Here is a 21872-nt window from a genome sequence, read left to right on the forward strand (position 1 = left end):
GCCCTGACACCAACTGGGAGTACTCTGGGCACTATGGGGAAGTTCTGGCACTATGGTGTCTCTCCTTCAGCCTATCTGAGAAAAAAGAATGAAAAAGTTGGCCTGGCGATGGTGACCATGGGCAGGTGCCAGACCCTGGTACTGCTGAGAGAGAGGGAAGTACATGCAATTTCCACACTCTGACCACTGAGCCACCGGCCCAGCTGAGGCTCCAACCTCCTGACCCCATGCTGCTCCACTGAGATCCTGGCACCTTCAGGAAGCACTTCGTAGGCTCAGGGACTTCCGCCGGCAGGAGGGAGGCACAGAGGACTGACTTGGGTGGCAAGTGGCAGAGGTAAAAGGGAAGGCTGGCTGCTGTGTCCAGCGTGGCCTGCATCTACATCTGCAGGGCTGAAAGAGGTTGACGGGAGGCCTGGGTCTCCAGGCTCAATCGGAGTGAGAGATGTGAAAAACACTGGAGAGAAAAGAGTATGGGCCAAACAGAAGGCAGAGCCATGCTTCTTTCCCGTGAGCAAGACCATCCCTTCTTAGCCCAGTGACCATGAAGGATGTCCCAGCACTTGGGCCACAGCAAGGTGAGCAGGTTGAGAACGAGACAGCCCTGCAGCTAGACCTCACAGTGGGGAGAGAAGCAGACTATACGATCTCCAGCAGCCTCTTTTCTGATAGAGGGTGAGAGAGAAAGAGAGAGGGAGAAAAAGAGAGGGAGAGAAAGAGAGAGGGAGAGAAAGAGAGGGGGAGATACTGTCAGCCACTGCACCACTGCTTATGAAACTTACTTCCTGCAGGTGGGGTCTGGGGGCTTGAACCCTGGGCCTCAGGCATGGTAATGTGTGTGTTCTACTGGGTGAATCAGCTGTCAGCTATATTTCATTTATTTCCAATTTGCAGCTGCGGCAGGACCTTGAGCCTGTGTTCTGGCACTGCTCAGTCGCCTCCCCTGGCCAACCTTCTCATTCTCCCATGACTTAGAGGGAGAGACAGAAAGAGAAAGAGGGAGAGACGGGGGGGGGGGGAGTAGAGGGTTGCAGCCCTGCAGCCCAGAACGGATCCTTGTCACTGCGTGTACCAGAGCACTCCGTTCTGGACCGGGGCTAAGAGGCAGTTCACCTGACAGTGTGCATGGAGTACCTGGAACACAGCCAGGGCTAAGTGCTGGCATCATGAGGGAGGCCTATGGCTCCAGAGGAAGGTCCCTCCTTCCCTCTTGCTTCCCTCCTTCCCTCTCTGAATGAAAAAGCATCCCAGAGGGCAGTGGGTAGATAGTATAATAGCTATGCAAAGGGGCCAGGTGGTAGCGCACCTGGTTAAGTGCACATACTACAGTGCACAAGGACCTGTGTTCAAGCCCCTGGTCCCCACCTGCAGGGGGAAAGCTTCACAAGTGGTGGGCAGGGTTGCAGGTGTCTCTCTGTCTCTCTCCATCTCTATCTCCCCTTCCCCTCAATTTCTCTGTCTCTATCCAATAATAAATAAATAAATAAATAAATAAATAAATAAAGTTTTTAAAAAAATAGCTATGCAAAAAAGACTCTCATGCCTGAGGCTCCAAAGTCCTGGGTTCAATCCTCCGCACCACTATCAGTCAGAGTTGGTAAAAAAGAAAAAAAAAGAAAGAAAGAAAAGAAAGCTTCATGAGTGGTGAGGCAGTGCTGCAGGTGTCTCTCTGCCTCTCTCCCTCTCTGTCACCCCCTTCCCTCTTGATTTCTGGCTGTCTATTGAATAAATAAAGATAATTAAAAAGAAAGAGAGAAAGAAAGAAAAAGCATCCCAGAGCAGTGAGGCCTGGGCTCTATGAACCAACTAAGCGAGCAAGCCCACATAGACACAGGTCTCACTGTCAGGAAACCAACCAGACTGAGATACATCTCTTCCTCAGCCTTCCTCTCCTTGCTGCATAGTCAATTCCGGGAAATGACTTGGTACAGACCCAGTAGTTCAGTTTCTTCTGTTTGACCTGACACAGATGTTGATGCCAGAATTGGTTCTTGGGAAACAGAACCCTGGTATTTTCTGACTCGGAAGCCACTTGCCGAGCTCAAATGTACCAAGGCCCCTGGCTATAGCAGAGAGGGCACGGGGCTGGGGCTGCGCACCAAATACCCGAGGAAGTGGGATGGGTGTGTGTGTGTCTTTGCTTTTTGGAGTACATCTAATTGATGTAATTAGGAATTGAGGCCTTTTGTGTAAGATTCTGCCACCCCACCCTCAAAGCTCTGCTGTCTTTCATGTCCATTCAACGCTCCAAGCCCATCTTCTGATTCCAGTTCCCCAAATCCCTGGTTATACAAAACGCCTTTCCTGCCCGAGGCCTCAGTGGCCTCAGGTTCAATCCCCAGCACCATCCTTAGTCAGAGCTGGGCAGTGCTCTGTTAACTAGAAAAGATAAATAAATATAAAAATAGAATAGCTCTGACCCATCAATGCCCCCCCCCCCCGCCCCGCCCCTCGTTGCTCACAGCAGAGCTTTCACTACTTGCCAATTCCCAGCTTTAGGGGTTCGCCCTTTGTTTCCCTCCTGCATCAGCCCTAAGTGAGGGGTTCAGGGCCATGTGGGTCCCGCAGGAGGTGTTAGGAGCGCGGAGTCCTGAGGCTCAGCCCGTGGAGGTGGGGGTGGGTGGGCGGTGACTCCGGGTGAGCACAGATGTGCGGGGGGAGTCAAGCTCTGTGGGTAGGGGGCGCTGGGGCTGGGGCTCAGCCAGAGGAGCTCCCCAAAGCGCTCCCTTGCCGCGCCCCCCACCCTTCCAGAGTCACTCCCTGCAGCCCCTCCACCCCTGCAGCGGCTGTCCTGCAGTGCCCCCCCAACCCCGCAGCAGCCCCCCTGTAGGGCCCCTATCCCGTGCAGCCTCCTCTGCAGCCCCCCCCCTGCAGCGCCCCCTGCAGCTCCCCCAGCCCCTGCAGCGCCCCCACCCCGTACAGCGACTCCTGTAGCCCAACCCTCTGTAGCGCCCCCACCCGGTGCAGCGGCTCCCCTGTAGCGTCCCCACCCCTTGCAGCGCCTCCAGCAGCCCCCTCCTTGCAGCGCCAACAGGTCCGGCTCTACAGGCCGCGGGTGGGCGTGGTCACGCCTTGAAGACGCAGCCACGCCCCCGACGTGCGCGCGCCCGTGTCCTCGTCGTCTCGCGCGTGCGCCGCGGCCGGGGGAAGGGGCTGTGGGCGGCGGGCGCGCGCTCCGAGTGGGCTGAGGCGGCGGCGGCTGCTGCGGCGGCGGCGGGGGAGTCAGGGAGGGGGCGCGGGGGAGGGGGGATGGCCCCGGCCGGGCGGCCGCAGCGGCAGGAGCCGGCGATGGAGCTCGAGCCGCGGCGCTGGCGGGGACGCCGGCTGCTCCTCCTCTCTCTGGTGAGTCGCGCCCCGACCCCCAGCTCAGCCCTCAGCCCCGGCCCTCAGCCCTCAGTCCTCAGCCCTCAGCCCCGGCCCTCAGCCCGGCCTCTCCGGTCCTCAGTCCGGCGGCAGAGCGTGGCCCCCGACCTCCCGCTCGCAGCCTGGCTCGGACCCTGGGCCGCCCCGCTCGGGACCCCCCTCTGGCCTCGGGCCGCCCGTGTCACCGCGACCGGGTTCCCCCCTCCCCCGGGGCCGGCGACTGTTGGGGGCTGCCCGGCGGGGCTTCCGCGAGCCCAGGTCCCCAGAGTCCGTCCCCTCCGTCGGCCGCGGCCACCTGGAGCCGGTTCCGTGTCTTTTGGTTCCGGGGGAGAGCATGGCTGGGTGGGGGCTGCATCTGTGACAGCGCCCTGCCGGGGTCCCCGCGCCTCCCGGGCGACTCTGCCGGGGCCGTATTAGGGCTCCTCTGGGGGATCCGCGACCCCCATGGCCGATACCCTGCGACCCCCAAGGCAAATCCCCCCGTAGGTCCCCCCTGTGACCCCTCCTGGCATATCCCCCCAGCAGATCCTCCCCGTAGATCCCCACCCCCCGCGACCACTCCGCAGACCCCCGTGGTCCCCCTGGTAGATCCCCCCACGATCCCCTTGGATCCCCAGCAGACATGCTGCTGACCCGCTGCAATTTGTCCACTCGATTGTCCCGGAGACCAGATAGGCGACCCCTCCCCTTGGTCACAGGGCCTGACCTGCCCAGCAGGGGCTGGCACCCCGGGGGACATCTCACTGGAGAGAGCCCAGGGGCTAAGGCATGCCGGGAAGGGGGGGCTCTGACGTGGGGCCCTGCAGGTGGACACCACCCCAACCCTGGGGCCACCCCCATGGGAGGCAGCTGAGCTTGTTTGGGGCAGAACCATAGGGGGACTCAGGTGTCTGTGTGAGGGACAGTGTCCACTGCTGTCACAACCGGCCAGGGGGACTCAGGTGTGTGTGTGAGGGGACAGTGTCCACTGCTGTCACAGCCGGCCAGGGGGACTCAGGTGTGTGTGTGAGGGGACAGTCACCACTGCTGTCACAGCCGGCCAGGGGACTCAGGTGTGTGCGTGAGGGGACAGTCACCACTGCTGTCACAGCCGGCCAGGGGGACTCAGGTGTGTGTGTGTGAGGGGACAGTCACCACTGCTGTCACAGCCGGCCAGGGGGACTCAGGTGTGTGTGTGTGAGGGGACAGTGTCCACTGCTGTCACAGCCGGCCAGGGGGACTCAGGTGTGTGTGTGTGAGGGGACAGTGTCCACTGCTGTCACAGCCGGCCAGGGGGACTCAGGTGTGTGTGTGAGGGGACAGTGTCCACTGCTGTCACAGCCGGCCAGGGGGACTCAGATGTGTGTGTGTGAGGGGACAGTGTCCACTCCTGTCACAGCCGGCCAGAGGGACTCAGGTGTGTGTGTGTGAGGGAACAGTGTCCACTGCTGTCACAGCCGGCCAGGGGGACTCAGGTGTGTGTGTGTGAGGGGACAGTGTCCACTGCTGTCACAGCCAGCCAGACCCAGCAGGGACTCAGGTGCGTGTGTGGGGCAGTGTCCGCTGTTGTCATAGCTGGCCAGGCCCAGGGGGCACTGACAGTACCGTGGTCTCTACCAGCACTCTTGGCTTCTTGGTTATTATAATTATTTTTTAATTTTTTATGTTTTGGAAATCACACCCCCATTCTGGCTAGTTTAGAAAAATGAAAAAGCTGCTTCTGGTCTGTGGGCGGAAACCTTTTAATTTCTAAGGAGTTTCCAGCTGCTCGCGGAATAGCTGGCTGAGCAGCAGTGCTGGGACAGGGAGGTGTCTGGCGAGCTGCCGTGACTGTGAGCATCCCTGAGCTCTGGTGCCCAGTGGGTGCTGTGCACTGTGTAAAGGGGGAAGGGTGTTGGGGTCCCTGTATGTATCTTGAGATCAGGAGCACGTTTGGCTGGGGAACATGGTGGCACCTTTCAGGAGGAGTGACTTCTGTTAGCGCACTTAGCCTGCTGTGATGTCTGATGAAGAAACCCAGCGAGGGGTTAGCTGCCCCTCTGTGCCTTTACACTGAGCTTCCTATGGGACTTCACTTCCACAAGAGCTTCTTTGCCCTCCCTGTAATGCGCAGAATTCATGACCCAGCTGAGTTTCAACTGTATGAGGTGACATATTGGGTTGTGCACTAGTTGCTTACCAGCTGTTTATTGAGCCACTAGACATTATTCTAGGATCTCTCTCTCTCTCTCTCTCTCTCTCAATATTTTTTATTTAATTTATTTTGGAGTGAGAGAGAAATTAAGGGGGAAAAGAGAGAGAGGGAGACACCTGCAGCACTGCTTCACAGCTTGTGAAAGTTTGCCCTTGTAAGTGGGGACCAGGGGCTTGAACCTGGATCCTTGTACATTGTAGCCAGCGCATTCTCAGGGCTGCTGCCCGGCCCCACTGGAATTTTTCTTTCTTCCTTTCTTTCTTTCTTTCTTCCTTTCTTCCTTTCTTCCTTTCTTCCTTTCTTTCATTTTATTTTATTTTATTTTATTTTATTTTATTTTATTTTTTACCTGCAGACCTGCTTCACTGCTTGTGAAGCGACTGCCCTGCAGGTAGGGAGCCGGGGGCTCAAACCGGGATCCTTAAGCCGGGCCCTTGTGCTTTGTGCCACCTGTGCTTAACATGCTGTGCTACCGCCTGACTCCCTCCCACTAGAATTTTTCTGAGTAGTCACAGGGCACTGCCCTCACTGAGTTTTATGCCATGTGTGATGAGTCCACATCCTGTCAGCAGGCCACAAACTTTCTGTAAAGGACCAGAAAGTCATTGTTTGAGACTTTGTGGGCTGTATCATTTCTGATACAACTTTTCAACTCTGTTGTTTTAGTGCAAAAACAAAAACAAACAGCTACCTGAAGAAAGAACACTGGCAAGTGTTTTTCCCTATGTTCAAATGAACTTTGGATGCTGAAGTTAAGAGTTTTATATGATTTTCCCATGTCACACAATTTCAGCTTTTTCCCAACCATTCAAAATGTTAGAAACAAACAAACCACAGACCACTTCTACTTCCAGGCTGTAGGGAAGCCTGGGGCTGGCTGGATTTGCCTGCGGGCTGGAGTCTGACCCTGTGCAGAAGTTTGCTGGCATGAACTTCACAAAAAGTAGAGCTGCAGAGATAGATGGGGTGGGCTGGGGTGTGGGGAGCCGCCTCACCAAGGGCAGGGAAACCATGGCAGAGCGCCCCCCGCACATGGGGAGCTCTGCAGTGGGAGTGAGTTTCTCTCCTCTCAGCTCTGTTCTGAACTTCCTTGTGTTCCACATCACGCCTGCCTCTCCTGCTGTCTCACCACTCTGCTGTAACTGAATATTATCCAAGTTGCCCTCCTGTCAGATCTTTTGTCAACCCACTATAGGATCTCAGATCTGGAAGGGGTCTCGCCTTCTTTCCCAGTCACTCACTTCTAAAATGTCTTGAGTGTTTCTGTACTTTGTCTAACTGAGAGCTGTGCCACTTTAGACACCTCTCTCTCCTCTTGGTCAGAATATTCTTGTCTGTGCTGTAGTAGGCTCTTCTGTGTCCTTTCCCCAATCCTGCCTTCAGTGCCCACAGAGCAAGCCTGCTGAACTTCACCCCATGTTTAATTCTAAAGTCAGTGCTGAGACAAACATCACAGGTGAAAATCCCATTAGCTGCTTAAAGAGTATAGTGTGCTTTAAAAAAAAAAAAAACATAATCACATGTGATTTTTGTTGTTTTAATTTTAAGAGTATTTCAAGAGAGAGAGAGATGATAGCATTGTTCTGGCTGACGCAGTGCCCAGGAATTAAACTCTGTTGAACAAGTCTTCTGCTCTGAGCAAGCCCCTTATCATATATTACCTGGGTGGGCTTTTTTTTTTTTTTTTTTTGGTGAGGATTTATTTATTTAGGAGGTGGGGAGGGAGAGAGAACTGGAGCATCGCTCTGGTATTTGTGGGGCCAGTGATGAGCCATGGGAGCGCCTGGCTGCTCACCCGTTATTTGTGGGCACTTTATAGTTGGGCTGACAGAGAAGCAAGAAGTAGATTGTCATGGGACATGTAGGCTTCCCAGCTAAAACCGCTGTCTGGCGACAGAGGGAGAGTGTAGGCCCTGCGCTGTCCGCCCAGGTTTGTTCCTGGTTGTTCTGTGTTTCTCTTACTACAGGAATCTGTTAGAGTGGAGGGCGGTGGAGGTGCTTGCTGTATCCCTGCCTCGTTGCAGGCCTTATTTATTGCTTTTGGCACTATGCCTCTCCTATATCAGTGGGTGTGTAAGCTGTGCTGTGACTGGTAATGAGACAGTGGGTCCCCCCAGCCCCTGGCACACGGGGTTGGCCGGCGTGGCTCTGGGTCCGAGGCTGTGCTTCACGGGGCACATGCACACTGGCCTTTGAGAAGCTTCAGAGCAGAACTTGCCCACCTGCTTCCTTTCTTTCCAATTGGCATTTCCTGTTGTGATTCTACCAAACAGTTGCCCCTCTGCGTTCTTGAGTGTCTGTCACATTTCAGCAGGGGTCAGCTGTTATGTTAGTGAGTCTGCCTTTTTGCTGAGTCCCATGAAAACACTGAGAATCTGAAGTGTTCCCACTTCAGCAGGAATCAGTATTTTCCATTTCTTTCAATCTTTTCATTTTTCTGGTTGTTCTTAAAAATGTAAGTTTATCTTTTTTTTTTTTTTTTTTACTTTGTTACTCTGATTTTTATTTGAAAACATTTATTTTTACATAAGCAGGGTTATCTGGGATGGTGTCTACATGACTTCACTGCTCTCGGCCATCTTTATTTCTTCAAGAGAAAGAGAGGGAAGAAACACAGAATGAGAGAGACTGTGACACTGATATTACCCATGGAGCAGATGCTCCCACGTGGGTGCTCAGGGATCACACTGGTACTTGTGCATGGTAGCATGTGTGATCTGACAGTGCCTACCTGCCAGGCCCAGCAGGCACTCAGATGTGTGTGAGGGGACAGTGTCCATTGCTCTCACAGCCAGCCAGGCCCAGTGGGGACTCAGGTGTATGTGTGAGAGGACAGTGTCCACTGCTATCACAGCCAGCCAGATCCAGTGGGGACTCAGGTGTGTGTGTATGTGCAGGGACAGTGTCCACTGCTGTCATAGCTGGCCAGGCCCAGTGGGGACTCAGGTGTGTGTGTGAGGGGATAGTGTCCACTGCTGTCACAGCCAGCCAGGTCCAGTGGGGACTCAGGTGTGTGTGTGAGGGGACAGTGTACATGGCTGTCATAGTTGGCCAGGCCCAAGGAAGATTCAGGTGTTTGTGGGGGACAGTGTCCAGTGTTATCACAGAAGGTCAGGCCCAGTGGGGACTCAGGTATGTGTGAGGGGCAGTGTCCACTCGTGTCACAGCCAGCCAAGCCCACTATGGCACAGAATCCTGTTTTATGTCCCTGGTGAACCTTTCCTTGTAATTCTGGGCTTTCTCTATGTTCCTGATGTACTTGGATCTGCACTTCTCAACTTTATACTTAAAATATTCATACTTGTTTCATAAGCATTTATTTCACCTACAATGAGAGAACAAGCTTCTGGAGGGCCACGATTTGCCTTGGGATTCTCTCTGTCTATATGCATGGAGTAAGATTTGAGATTTGCAACCGATCATACACAAGTAACCTACAACTGGCTAAAAATAAGCTTTACAAATAAACTGAGTCTTAGAAGAGACGATTTGCAGACTTGCGAAGACAGTGTAGAGCAACACTCTGTCTCTGCCCGTTGTTTTCTTGCTATCCAGACTTCACGGGGGCTTCGCATCCGCACTATTCCACCAGTCCTGGCGGACCTTTTTCTTTTTTTCGTTTTTTTCAAGTAGAGGGTGAAAGGCAGAGAAGGGGAGAGAGAGAGACAGAAAGAGAGATAGCACAGCAGCTGCTCGTGAAGCTCACTTCTGTGTGGTGCTCCTGCCCGGTGGTCCTTGGGCACGGTGCAGTGGATGCCCACTGGAGGTGAGCCCTCTCAGTCCCCTGCCTTTGTCTGCTTCACACCTGGCATCCCTTGCTGTCATCGTCCCTAGCTGGCCAGTTTACCACATTGAATGATCCACTGTTGATACATTAGTTCAGCATTGTAAAAGTAGCTGATGCGGTGCCAGGCAATGAGCTGAGGGAGAGGGAGGGCTGGGAGAGGCACCAAACCCCCATTCTACCATCCAGGAGGTGCCAGCGATGGACCTCAGGATCCCAGGCAGGTTAAGTGTGCACTCTACCCACTGAGCTCTCTCCACCAACACCAAAGGAACCTTATTAGCAGAAGTAGTTTACATTGTTACTAAGTCTACATTTAAAAAGGTATACTCCCTTTCCTCCTGCTAAATGACCTGTTTTGTGCTCCCCATGTTGTATCCTATTTAATAATTGTGTGTGCCCCTCACATGGAACAGTTTCTCCGACTTGCCTTGCTTTCGGTGACCATCACAATTTTGAAAAAACTGATGAGGGATTTTTAGAGACTGTCCTTCTGCTGAGCTTTTCTTTGTTGTTGTTGCTGTTTTTTTCACCACTCTGAGCTTCTTTTCAGAGAGACAGAGACAGAGGAAAACCACAACACCCAAGCCTCCTCCATTGAGGAGCGGGGCTGGCTCAAACCTGGGTTGTGTGCGTGACCACAACCTATCCAGGTGAGCTGTCCTGTCAACTGGTTTTTGTTGGGTTGTTTTTCAACATTTAGACTCATGTAATATGATTTTGGAAGGGGCTGCACAGAAGTCACCTATCATTTCCTCTATCAGGAATACGCACTTTTGACTTAACATGACTCAGTAGTGACACAACCCTGATCACCTAGCATGAGGTGGTGCGCTCTCTGCTGTCAAGTTGCCCTTTCGATCCTGTCTGTCCTGGCTGTACCTGGAGACGCCATGCTTTGCCTCCTCAGGGGTGGAGTTTCCTCAGGAAATCCATTGCTGGGATGGTTCCAGCTTTGGCCGTGGGACCCTCTTCAGCTGACTCCCATGTGCCTTCCCTCTGACATGGTCTTGTGGTACCATGTGTGTGGACACACCCGAGTGGTACCATGTGTGTGAACACATGTTTTCTGGCAGTTCAGGCTCTTGTTCGGATGTCATGTTCCAGTTGTTACAACTGGCCAAGCACCTACACTCTGCTCAGCTCAGTTCCTTCCCTTTCTCCCTCTCCCTCTCCCTCCCCCCCTCCCCTCCCCCTCTCCCTCTCCTTCTTTCCAAAGACAGAGGAATAAGGAGAATGAGGGAGAGAGAATTTGACATCAAAGCATTGCTCCACACTTTTGAAGCTGCCCCCTGCCCCCTGCAGGTGGGGACTGAGGGCTTGAGCCCTGATCCTCACTGTGGTATTGTGTGCATTCTGTTGTGCACATCACCACCCAGCCCTACCACCCCAGTTCTTCTTTTTTTTAATATTTATTTTATTTATTTATTCTCTTTTGTTGTCCTTGTTGTTTTATTGTTGTAGTTATTATTGTTGTTGTCGTTGTTGGATAGGACAGAGAGAAATGGAGAGAGGAGGGGAAGACAGAGAGGAGGAGAGAAAGATAGACACCTGCAGACCTGCTTCACCGCCTGTGAAGTGACTCCCCTGCAGGTGGGGAGCCGGGGTTCGAACCGGGATCCTTAGGCCGGTCCTTGTGCTTTGCGCCACCTGTGCTTAACCTGCTGCGCTACAGCCCGACTCCCCCCAGTTCTTCTTATGGGCAAATGGTATTAGGGACCTGGCTGCTGCTGCCATGCGTCACAGAGCGAGGAGGTCCGTGTGCCTGCTGAGCTGTGTGTCCATGTCACCGTGCACCCCCATGGTAGTACACAGACCTGTGCTGATGTCCCCAGCTCCTTCCCCTGAACACAGGCCGCTCTGTCCGTCTATTTACAGTGACAAGGCTTGCTCCCACCCTTCCCCATCGCTTATGTAACTCCTGAGTTCTTGTGTGGGTGTGTCTCAGTAGCAGATTCGCTCATCTCTGCCCTGTGGGAAGTGTTTCACCCACTAGAGCACAGTGCCTGTGGCGCTCAGTGCTTCAGAGCCTCATTCCCACTGCCCTGGGGCAGTGCCTGGTCCTTCATGCTTCTCGAGGTGGTTTTGTTGTTTGATTCTTTCTGTTGTTGTTACTGTTTTCCCAGAGCCCTGCTCAGCTCTGGCTTATGGTGGTGCGGGGGGATTGCCCCTGGGACTTTGGAGCCTCAGGAATGAGAGTCTCTTTGCAGAACCATTATGCTATCTATCCCCACCCTTGAGTTTGATTCTTTTTCTCACATTCAGCATTTCATGCTGTGGCCCCTCTGCTTTTTAAATAATACTTAGGGTTTTCCAGATAGTAGGGACTTTTGGGGGGTGTCATTTGCTGGGCTTCACTGCTCTGAGCTGACTTTTTCAGATGGAAGTTGAGAGCCCTCTGAAGCTCCCTGCAGTGCCATGGGTCCAGACTTAAATCTGGGTCCTACACACGGCAAGGCAGGCACAGAGTCCTGGCAGCTGTCTTCCTTCCCTCACTCGGGCTTATTTTTGGAGTTACCCAATTTAGAAATGTGTAACATTTAACATACATTACTATATTTTGTAACCGGCCAGAAGTGAGCATCCAGGGCCAGTTGGAGAGCCCACCGGGAAGGTGCCTGCTTTGGCTGCACAAGGTCCAGGTGGGGGTTCCATGCTGTGTCATCCCAGCCTCTCGGTCTGAAAAAGCCAGCCTGAGTGACGGTGTAGAGGACAAAAAGTTCACTTCTCCCCACACACACTCCTAGAAGACGCTTCCCTGGCTATAGTTGAGCCTGTTCCGGAAGGTCATTAAATCACATTTTTAAACTGACTTTGAATGATTTCTATGAACACAGCGTTTTGCTGAGTAGTGGGCAATACAGGTACCAGGTAGATGGAATCCATGTAGCCTGAATCATCCTTTTAGCCACTGAAAACACACAGTTCACATGACTGCAGAGCCCCCACTTCTAGCTGATTTTACCACATTTTTATCACCCTTTCAAAAGGAAGCTGCATGCCCACCCACTAGGCAGTTCTCCCCGTGCTCTGGCAGGCACCAGGCTGAGTTTTTTGGTGTGGCTGCCTGTTCTGCCCGTTTTACTTCAGTGGCATCATACTTGCTCTTTATTTCTAGCTGCTTCTTAACATTGCTTTCAGTAATACTAGTTTCCATTTTTGAGATACTCTTAGTTTACAGGCCTACGCTTTAGAACTAGAATCCCTCAGGCGTGCTCCCTGTTCACTCAGCCTTACAGATTGAGGACCCTGCCCCCTGTGGTAGTTCTCCAGCCGTGAACTCCATGCCTGCCTTTTTTTCTCCTCCTGTCACTGTGGTGTGAGAGTTGTTCTCGTGAAGGCGGCCTACAGCTCTCTTGAATCATCTTCATTTGCTTTAGTGCTTTTTTCCTTCCTGTTGTTGGCATCTTCTGCCTTTTCTCCCTGCAGGCGCTCCTTCTGTTGTGTGTCTCTCAGTCACTAGACTCTTTGTTCTTCTTCCCATTGTCATTCCTCTGAGTTTGTCCAGTCCTCTTCTTAATTACTCTGGCTTTGGTGAGCTTCCCTGGGCCACAGCTGTGAAGCCTTCTCAGGACGTCTCTGGACTTGTGCCGAGTCTGCTGTCTTGCTCCTTCATGTAGCTGATTTTCTCCCTCATGATGATTGATCCTCTGAAGACCCCAGGACCCAAGCCAGGTGGCGGGGGCTGGGCCTGCAGGGGACAGTGGCAGGGTCTGACTGGTGGTGTGGAACCTCGCAGGGAGTGGGTCTTGGCTTCTTGGGTTGTCTCTGTTTACCAGGTTGGGATTTTGGACCCATTTTCTTTCTTCCAGCACATTTCTGTTTGTGTTTTTAGTGTGTGTTGTAGGCCAGCCTTCTGCCATTTCGGCTGGGAGTCGTATTAGTATTGTGGTTAAAAATGTCTTTATTAGGAGAGAGCAAGAGAAAACTAGACCACCACTTTGTCATTTGTATGTAGTATTGGGGTTGAACCTGGGACCTCGTGTGTGCAAAATATGTACTGTATTCTTGAGCCCCACTCTAGCCCTTCACATTATTTTATTTTACTTATTTTTTGTAGTGCTGGGACCTCCACTACTCCAAGGCTGACTTAAAAAGCATTTTATAGTAGAATGAGTCAGGAGAGATGCATCTTAGCACTGCCCATGTCCATGGGGCTCCCCCCAGTGCTGGCACCTTGGTGCTCCCTACAGTGCTGTAGCCCCAGTCTTGGGCTAAACCACAGGGCAAGCTGTCTCTTGGGCCTCTTGACAGTGTTTCAGATTTGTCCCCGGTGTGGTGTGTGGTGTGTGGCGTGTTGCAGTTCTTAATTCCTTTCTCTGACTAATCATAGTAGCTCAGTGTATGGATATACTACCTTTTGCTTAGTAATGTGCATGTGAACATGTGAGCTGCTCTTTCAGTTTTTGGCCAGAGCACTGCTTAACTCTGCTTGTGTTGGTGCCAGGGATTGAACCTGGGACCTCAGAGCCTCACACTCGGAAGTCTGTTGTGGTAAGCACTGTGTTATCTCTCTGGCCTCCAAACAGGTCTCATTTCTTTATCTTGGTAACACATGCTTAATTCTACTGCTCCTGGGAACACTTAAAGAATTCAGATTCTTTTTTTTTCTTTTACTTGTTTTTATTTCTTTATTGGGGAATTAATGTTTTACATTCAATAGTAAATACAGTAGTTTGTACATGTATAACATTTCCCAGTTTTCCATATAACAATACGACCCCCACTAGGCCCTCTGTCATCCTTCTTGGACCTGTATTCTCCCCCCCCCCCCAGAGTCTTTTACTTTGGTGCAATACACCAAATAAACCAGAATTCAGATTCTTTATCTACCTAGGGAGATCGCATAGTAGCTGTTGCTGAAGACTTTCCTCCTGAGGCTCTGAGGCCTCAGATTCAGTCCTTGGCACTACCGTCAGCCAGAGTGGAGCAGTGCTCTGGGAAATAAATAATGAATGAAAAAATAAAGCCAAATTGGGGAGAGGGGAGAGAGAGTAGTGCTGTCCTTCTCCACTGTGCATGGGGCTGCCTTGGGGCTTCAGGGCCTCGAGCTGTGTATGCGGGGTAAGCCCTGTGCTCGAGCTGCTCCTGGCCCTGAACATGGATTGGAAACTCTCTTGGCCATGTAACTAGTGATTTTTTTTTTTTTCCCTTTGCTCTTTTATCCCAGCCCTCGGATGCCTGGATTCTCCAAGTGTTGCTATAGGGCACATTTCCACATCTCCCCGAGACCGCCAAAGTCCTTGCACCTGTCCCCACGCCATCTTTCAGTTCCACCACTGATGCATTTCTTCAGCTACAGTCTACTTTCTGTATTCAAGAAAAGCTGCCCAGTGATTTATTTGGGACAAAGAACTGAGAGGGTGCTGCTTTCTTTGGTGTAGTGTTCACCAGTGATCACTGAAGTCACGTCATTTCCCTGCTGTCATTACAGAGGGAAGAATTAGTTATGCTGGCATCTTTCCTCTCATTCTGCCAGAGGGAGATTCTGAAAGGTGGAGTGTACCATTCATTCAACTTACTGTTCTACGAGAAACAAGTGGTCACCCATGAGGTGGAGTCTCAGACCTGCTCATGGTCTCAAGGAACTGCCAGGCATCTGATTGTGTTTAGCATTCCATATTCAGAGGACAGTAGGCGGACTCCCATCCTTGACTCTGCTTGGCATCAGTGACGCTGCAGAGGTCTGCCTGAGGTGTGGGCTGTGATAGAGTGGAGGCGAGCATGAGTGTTTCCTTTTGCCTTCTCTGGCGTCCAACCCTGAAGCTTTCTTTTGTCGCTCTTGCACCTTTGCTTTCAGAAATTCATTTTCCGGCGCGGCAAGACTTGGCACATACTTTGCTTTGCCCACTTGGACTGAGATGACAAATTCATTGACACCTGGTATCTCTCATACTTCTGGAAAGCAGAGAGCATACTTTGCTGCCTAGGTAGCTTCTAGTTGACTTTGGAGTTCCCTGGAGATGATGGAAAATAAATGAATAAATTATATATTAACAGCCATCATACTTTATCTCAAATAACTTCTCTGTAGGTGAGCCCTTTAAAAGAGCTTGTGTAATAGAAGACTGAGCTAGAACTGAGATGGTTTTAATTTTACTTTTCTTTTTTTTTAAATATTTATTCCCTTTTGTTGCCCTTGTTGTTTTATTGTTGTAGCTATTATTGATATCATTGTTGTTGAATAGGAAAGAGAGAAATGGAGAGAGGAGGGGGAGACAGAGAGGGGGGAAGAAAGATAGACATCTGCACACCTGCTTCACTGCTTGTGAAGCGACTCCCCTGCAGGTGGGGAACCAGGGGCCTGGAACCGGGATCCTTGCTGGTCCTTGCACTTTGCGCCACCTACACTTAACGCGCTGCACTACCGCCCGACTCCCTAATTTTACTTTTCTAAAGTCACTCTCTGACTGAACAGGTAGCTTGTACCTTGGGACTTCTTTTTTGTTAAAAAAAAAAGTGTCGAGAGTCGGGTGGTAAGCGCAGTTGGCGCAAAGCACAAGGACTGGCACAAGGATCCCGGTTCGAGCCCCGGCTCCCCACTTGCAGGGGAGTCGCTTCACAGGCAGTGAAGCAGGTCTGCAGGTGTCTGTCTCTCTGTCTTCCCCTCCTCTCTCCATTTCTCTCTGTCTTGTCCAACAACGACGACATCAATAATAGCTACAACAATAAAACAAGGGCTCCAAAAGGGAATAAATAAATAAATATATTTTTTAAAGTGTCTAATTTATAGGAATATTGTGAGGAAGCTTTTGAACCTGATTTTGGTTGCTTTTTTCTTTTTCCCATTCTCTATTCCTCCCCCCTCCACTCTTTCTTTGATAGAGTGAGAAACAGGGAGAGAGAGAGAGTAGACCTTCTAGCACTGCTGCTCTGTTCACGCAGCTTCTGTGCAGGTGTGCTCCTGTGCTGAGTGGTGACTTGATGCTGGTCCTGTCCGTGGCAAAGTGTACGCTTCTTTGACTCCTTTCAAGTCTGTCTTTTTCTCTGGCTTTAAATGTTGCTCTTTGGTGGGGTTTGCTTTTCTTTGTGTGTAGTGGTTGTTGAGCTTCTGAGTTGTGAGTCTGATGCTTTCGTCACGTTTCAGCTCCCTGAAGGCCCCTGAATCCCATCACACATGTATTGTTAGGCTCCTCAGACTGTGTCCGACTTACTGGCACTAGCTGTTTTTCCCAGTCTGTTTTCTGGGTTTGGGAAATTTCTGTTATTATGCACTTAACTTTCTTTCCTTCTGCCTTTCTTTCTTAAAGATTTATTTATTTATTTATTAGAAAGATAGGAGGAGAGAGAAAGAACCAGATGTCACTCTGGTACATGTGCTGCCAGGGATTGAACTCAGGACCTCATGCTTGAGAGTCCAGTGCTTAACGCACTGCGCCACCTCCTGGACCATGTTAACTTTCTTTTTTTAAATTTATTTTTATTTTTATTTATTTATTATTAGATAGAGACAGAGAAATTGAGTGGGGCAGGGGAGATAGAGAGGGAAAGAGACAGAGAGACACCTGCAGCCCCGCTTCACCACTTGTGAAGCTTTCCCTCTGCAGGTGGGGACCAGGAGCTTGAACCTGGGTCCTTGTGCACTGTCAGGTGTGCACTTAACCAGGTGTGACACCATTTGGCCCTTGCCCTTAACTGTCTGGACTTTTCTTTAGCATTGTCTTACTAGCTATACAGATCTTTGCTTAACATTACCTGACCCGAGTTCGATTTTGTGGTTTTGTTTCAGCCTACTATCTGTTTTCCTATAATCTCTACTTTGATAGCCATGCAGTGACGTGACAAGATACAGCAGTCTTAATCTGCTGTGACAATCCAGTAGATTCCCAATTCTGTAAGATCTCACCAGGGCGTATAAAACCACCCGACTTAATCAACTTTGATGCCCCTCAGTTTCCACAGTGACTTTTCTTGCCAGGCCTACACATGATCATCCTGTACTTTCCTAAGACTCAGACATCCATGCTGGCACTTCGACACTTGTCATCAAAAGGGCCAGAGTACTTGCTCTGCCCACTAGACTGCCTGACATGCGTCACCTGTGTGTGGCTGTTGGGTGCAGTCGTCATCTGACTGCCAAGCATGAGTCAGAACTTGGGAAGACGTGCAGGCAGGACTCACGCTTTGCATGCCTCAGCCCTGAGTTTGATCCCTGCCGCAGCCTAGCAAGAAAGACAATGACACTATAGACTCACAGGTGGCAGAGTGGTGTTCTGCCATCTAACTCACAATAACATAGTAAAAGCATAAAGTGGGTGTTTATATTTGGTTTATTGTAGAGGTGCTTATCAGAGGTCGGGATTGATCGCCTTTGACTGTACTGATGACCAAGGTGCCAGCCGGTGGCGGCTGTTTGTGTCACCTCCTTGTGCTCTCTAGTGCTCAGTAATGTCAGCCGACTCAGTCACATCTCCTTCTCCTCTGCCTGCCTCTCTGTCCCAGCAGCTGTTCCTCTCTCGGGAAGACAGGCCACGGAAGCTTTGTCTCCAGTGCTGCCCTTGCTGAACAGCCGCTCTTGAGGACAAGTTCCGGAAGAAACAGCCTCTGTCCTCCCAGATCGGCCTTCTTTGCACATGGATCTTCTGTTCTGTGTCCTTTTTAGAAGAACTTTTGGGGAAGCCTTTTGGATTACAACTGTCCATCTTCTATGCAAAGGAAAGAAAGCTCTTGAATGGGGGTTTTAAGAAGGTATGTCCTTTTATTTTTTTCAGTTGCAAAATTTCATCACGTAGCCACTCAGAAGTGTGCAAACTAATCTGACCGTGTTCTCTGGAGGACTCAGTTCTCACTCGCTGGTTCTGTCAGGAGCTTCCTGCTTCCACCGTCTCCTTCCTAGCAGTGGTCATGCTCTCTAGGGACGGTACAGTGTTGAGATGTGGCACTGTAGTAGAGCGCATGGCTTTTTTTTTTTTTTAAATTTTTTATTAGTGACTTAATAATGGCTTACAGGGCTGTGAGATTACCAGGATAGTTCCACACTGCACCCACCCCAGGAGTCCGGTCCTCCTCTCTCCTCTAACTATAACCCCCATAATTCTCACAAACTCTTGGAGATAGGAGTGTGGCTCCTCCTTCTTTTTTAAAGCTAGTAGGTCTATTTTAGGTATATTCCAAGGGGCCCATGACCTTACTAGTTTTTTTTTTTTTTATTTGCTGGATAGAGACAGTCAGAAATTGAGAGGGAAGGGGATGTTAGAGAGGGAGAGAGACAGAGAGACACCTGCAGCACTGCTTCACCCCTTGTGAAGCTTTCCCCTTGCAGGTGGGGGCCAGGGGCTCGAACCTGGGTCCTTGCGCACTTGTAACATGTGTGCTCAACCAGGTGCGCCACCACCTGCCCCCCTTTTTCTTTTCAAGTTCATGTCTTTCCTTTATCTATATTTGCACTTGTTCTGTGAGGTCGTTGACTCCGTCTCCAGCACTTCGTAGACACAAAGCCGACAGCTGACAGAACTTCATAAGGGTGGAGTGGTGCTGTGCCCTCCTGCTTCTCTCATGTAGATGCCTATGCGGCTTTAGTAAGTGCCATCCCTTTGTTTCCGGGCTGTGTGAGTTTCTTAATTATTACCCCTTTATTTCCAGGCTGTTCGACTTTATCCCTTTACTTCCGGGCTATGCGAGTTTATTAATTATTAATTAATAAACTAATTAATTATTAATTAATAAACTGGTCAAGGTGATTTGATAATCTGCTCCAGGATCGCTTGCAGGAGGTGATCTGATAACATTGTTTTGACCTTAACATTGAGAGACTTCAGTCTGAGGTTTGACATTATTACTGCCATGTTTGGAAAGTAAAGTATGTCTTTTCCCTAGCTCGGAAATCTTTTATTGTCTTTACATAAGCATATGGGGTTGGTAAGGATCAAGTGAAAAAGTGTGTGGAAGACTTGTTATCAGTGTGGACTCGTTACTGCAAGTGGCGGCACATGCTATGGGGGGTTGCTCTTCAGGGACTCAGCTTTCACGTCTTCAGACTTTTGAGTAGGATGATGCTGGCATGGGCCCTGGATGAGGATTTCATTCTCCTCCTGAGTCGGGGTGCTCTCCATGGTGAGGTGCTCTGGTTGTTTTGGGTTTGTTAAAGATTTTGAGGAAATTCTGCTTTCTGTGGTGTGTGTAGTATTTTTTTTTTAAGATGAGCCTGTGCCATGCACTTAGACTGAGTGCTTACTGAGCTCTGAGCACTGACAGGTTCTGTGGATACTTGCTTTATGTTCTTGGTGGGAGAGAAGAAACACGCCTGTGAAGTGTAGCTATCAGAAGTTGGCGGGTTCTAATGAGAACGGTAAGAGGGTGTGTGTGTGGGGGGGGGCAGTACTCACAGAGGGCCGGGGAGAAGGCAGCGTCTGAGTAAAGGTGAGAGTGAGCGAGAGAGCCAGGGGGCCACCCAGCCTTGGCTGTCTGGTGACGGCTTTCTTCTGAGAAGTCTCCGCCTGCCGGGTGGTTTTGCTGTGCATGTGGTTCAGGCCTAGGCAGTGCAGCTCTGCTCTGCAAGCGGGGGCCACTCGAGAGTGCACCAGTCACTCCCTCAGCGTGGTTACGGGATGTGACAGTGTAAGAGTGCTTTGGGCACCGGGGCAGCTTGGTGGGCGGGAAGGTGGTGTCTACCTTGGGGTGCCTTGAGGAAGTGCTTGCTGAGCCATCACGGGCACTTGGCTTCCCTGGGCTATAAACTTTGGTTCTGTGGTCTGAAGGAGAGACTGAATTTCTAGGAAGCTCCCAGTTGCTGCTGGTTCGGTTGGTTCTCTGTAGCACTCAGCTTTTATGTGGATTGAAATGGGAAGCCCTTGGAGGGCTTTGGGCAGTGGACAGCGTGACCCAACTCACAGTGACATTGCTAGCCCCCTAGCTGCTGGATTGATCATGGACCGGTGGTGGGTGGGCCAGGGTGAGCGGAGGGGCACCAGCTAGGAGGTTGTTATTGGTATGCAAGTGGCAGAAGGTGGCATTTGGCCCCAGGGGGCAGTAGAGGATATGGTGACCCAGGATCTAATTCTGGACTGACTGTTGGTCAGCTGATGTTGGTCCAGTGGCTGTGCTGGGAGTATGGCAGGGGCAAGGGAGGACTCCCAGAAGGAGGCTGTGACATTCCTCTAGCTGGGGAGGACTGAGAGCAGGCTTGGACAGTCAGAGGTGCTCAGTTCTGAACGTGTGTTATAGATAACTGCTAGATCTCCTGAGTAGGCGCTTGGGCTATGGAAATTGGAATTTAGGAGAAAAAGGTTAATTCTAGGAGCAGAGAGCAAGCCAGGGGGTGTTTTGCTGTGTACACTGTGAGCTTGCACGAGAGACAATGCAGCCCAGGGGAGGCACTGGTGCTGGGGGTCGATCTGTCTTCTGTCTGAGTAAAAGTGAGTCTGGCAGTGATGAAGCCTTGTGTGGTAGCTGGGGGCTCAAACCCTGGTGCGCGCATTTTGCTGAGTGCTTGCTCTACTGGGTGCTTTATCTCCTGGCCCCTAAGTCTTGCTTTTTATTTTCCTTCATAACATAGATTAGTATTTACGAATGTAAATAGCTATATATTTACCATGGTTTTCCTCATCTGTCCAAACAACAGTTACTTATTTATTATTATTTTTTTTTTGGTTTCAGATAGATCTGTTTATTTATTTTATTTATTTATAAAATAAAAAATATGAATAAGACCATAGGATAAGAGGAGTATAATTCCACATAATTCCCACCACTAGAGTTCTGTATCCCGTCCCCTCCCTTGAAAGCTTTCTTATTCTTTATCACTCTGGGAGCATGGACCCAGGATCATTATGGGGTGTAGAAGGTGGGAGGTCTGGCTTCTGTAATTGCTTCTCTGCTGAACATGGGCATTGGCAGGTGAATACATACTCCCAGCTTGTCTCTCTCTTTCCCTAGTAGGGCAGGACTCTAGAGAGGTGGGGCTCCAGGACACTTTGGTGAGGTCATCTGCCCAGAGGAGTCAGGTTGGCATCATGGTAGCATCTGCAATTTGATGGAAAAAGTATTAAGGTAGAAAGTAGAACAAATTGTTTAATAATCAGGAACATGAAGGCTAGAATATAGCAGATTAGATTTGGGGGTCTCCATTTTGTAAAAAGCTAGTAGGTATATTTTAGATATATTCCAAGGGGCCCATGATTTTACTAATTTTTGCCTGGGCCTGACAGCTAATGTGCAGGTGGACCAAAGTTATTTTCTGGGGAGATGGTGTCAGAGTTGGACATGGGGCTAGAAAGCTGGATCAGGGAAGAGAGTAGCTCCCAAATATAGAAAAAGTATATAAATAGTGTTAACTGTAAACCACATTGATTTGGTCTGGGGCTCATACTCAGCACAGGAGCCTGCGTAACCTCTGCATCCCTGTAAGTCTGAGCTCACATTCTGTGGTCACAGCTAGGTATATTCTAGGCTGTACTCATTTCTGGACTCATCTTCCTTGAGTGGTAGAGTATTTTTGGCCCAACCTTCCTTTAGAGAATGGGGCAGTCTCTACCATTGTTGACCCACATTGAGGGCAAGGTCCTGTAGGGACCCACCAATGAGTCCATTCTGTTGTTCCTGATGGAGATGACC

At 50.5% G+C, this 21872-nt stretch overlaps 1 protein-coding gene across 7 annotated transcripts in view; it reads left to right on the forward strand.

Annotated features, from left to right (window-relative positions):
* The first annotated feature begins 318 nt into the window (after positions 1–318).
* The window catches only part of TMCC1 (transmembrane and coiled-coil domain family 1), a 137965-nt gene continuing 116411 nt past the window's right edge, over positions 319–21872 (forward strand). Inside the window, exons 1-2 of one of the 7 annotated variants that reach the window (XM_060180648.1) lie at positions 319–337; positions 17766–18008. The gene's annotated coding sequence lies outside the window, so the exon portion shown is untranslated. Of the gene's footprint in view, positions 338–358; positions 579–3204; positions 3343–17762; positions 18009–21872 lie in introns of those variants that run through there. The other 6 variants (XM_060180645.1, XM_060180649.1, XM_060180646.1 and 3 more) reach the window with 6 other exon arrangements.

The sequence above is a fragment of the Erinaceus europaeus genome, chromosome 21, assembly GCF_950295315.1.
Source record: "Erinaceus europaeus chromosome 21, mEriEur2.1, whole genome shotgun sequence".
NCBI classification, from domain to species: domain Eukaryota; kingdom Metazoa; phylum Chordata; class Mammalia; order Eulipotyphla; family Erinaceidae; genus Erinaceus; species Erinaceus europaeus.